Source organism: Manacus vitellinus, unplaced genomic scaffold (genome assembly GCF_001715985.3).
Source record: "Manacus vitellinus isolate BGI_N305 unplaced genomic scaffold, ASM171598v3 scaffold_1_pilon, whole genome shotgun sequence".
NCBI classification, from domain to species: Eukaryota; Metazoa; Chordata; class Aves; order Passeriformes; family Pipridae; genus Manacus; species Manacus vitellinus.
In genome coordinates this window covers 514,352-515,998 of record NW_021939396.1, presented here as the reverse complement: position 1 = coordinate 515,998, position 1,647 = coordinate 514,352, and the positions used below count along the sequence as shown (strand labels likewise).

At 47.4% G+C, this 1,647-nt stretch overlaps 1 protein-coding gene across 1 annotated transcript in view; it reads left to right on the top strand.

Moving 5' to 3' along the window:
• Positions 1-1,647, top strand: part of RHPN1 (rhophilin Rho GTPase binding protein 1) — a 37,496-nt gene that overhangs the window by 4,770 nt on the left and 31,079 nt on the right. The window lies entirely within an intron of this gene.

Genomic DNA, 1,647 nt, shown 5'->3' with positions numbered 1-1,647 from the left:
ATAAATAATTCAGTTTGTGGCTGAATTAAGGGCTGAGGAGGAGTGGGATTGTGTTGTAAATTTAAAGGCTGTTGCTTCAAAATTATAGACTTGAATTGCAGGGATAAAATTCCTTTGGATCTCTTTAGGAAAGTCCTGAATGCAAGTGGGAAAATGTTGTGAGTTGTCCAGGATTTGTGGCTGGACTTGGTCGTTTCTCCACCTCTAAAATTAAAAAATAACTGAAAAATGCTTGAAAAAAATGCTCTGACTGTTCTTTGGAACAGAATTTGTGGAATTTTCCATGGATGGAGTGTTGGGAAAGAAAATCCCTATGGTGTTTGTTTGCTGGGGAAATAAATGGGAAGAGGCTCCGAGTTTAGGAAACCTGAGAAATCTGGGAGTGGGGGGAATAAATAATCCAGTTTATGGCTGAATTAAGGGCTGAGGAGGAGGGGGATTATGTTGCAAGTCAAAAGGTTATTGCTTCAAAATTATAGGCTTGTTTTCCCTGGATAAAATTCCTTTGGATCTCTTTAGGAAGGTCCTGAATGCGAGTGGGAAAAATGCCATGGGTTATGCAGAATTTGTGGCTGAATTTGGTGGTTTCTTCACCTCTAAAATTAAAAATAAAACACCAAAAAACTTGAAAAAAGAAATCTGACTGTTCTGTGGAACAGAATTTGTGGAATCTTACATGGATGGAATGTTGGGAAAAAAATCCCTGTGGTGTTGGTTTGCTGGGGAAATAAATGGGAAGAGGCAGAGGAAACCTTTTCCTTTCCTGGTTAAATCCTGGAACAATGGGGGAGATAAAGGTGGTGGAAAAGGGAATCCAATAAATCAGGAATCTTTGTTTGGTGTTGGGAAAGGGCTGATCCTTGGAGGGAGGGAAGGGATGGAGACATGGAGGCTCTGGAAGGGGATGGGAGCTGTGGGATTCCTCAAGGAAAGGGTTGAGTGTTCCCCTAAATTTCCCCTCTGGAGGTCCTTGCTCTTAATTAGGGAAGGATTTGGGTGGGATTGTCCCATGGATGAGCCATCCATGTGTGGGCTCACATCCCAGAAAATCCCTGTGTTCATGGCCTGGGCTCATTCCACAGCATGGGCACCAGGAAAAGGGGGAATTCTGCCCCTCTGCCACCCCCCACCACCACCTGCAGAGCTACTTCCAGCCCTGGGGAACGACAGCAGAAGGATTTGGGAATGCTGGAGCGAGTCCAGAGGAGGCCACGGAGATGCTCCAAGGGCTGGAGCTCCTCTGCTCTGGAGCCAGGCTGGTAGAGCTGGGAATGTTCACCTGGAGAAGGGAAGGCTCCAGGGAGACCTGAGAGCATCTTCCAGGGCCTAAAGGAGCTCCAGGAGGGCTGGAGAGGGACTTGGGACAAGGGATGGAGAGATAGGACACAGGGAATGGCTTCAAACTGAAACATGGGAGCTTTAGATGGGATGTTGGGAAGGAATTCTTTGCTGGGAGGATGGTGAGGGTCTGGAATGGAATTCCCAGCGAAGCTGTGGCTGTCCCATCCCTGGAAGTGTCCAAGGCCAGGTTGGATCAACCTGGGCTAGTGGAAGGTGTCCCTACCCATGGCAGGGGGTTGGAATTCCAAAATCTTTCAGCTCCCTCCCAACCCAAACATGAAGAGCCTTCTGCCCTTCCCGTTCTAG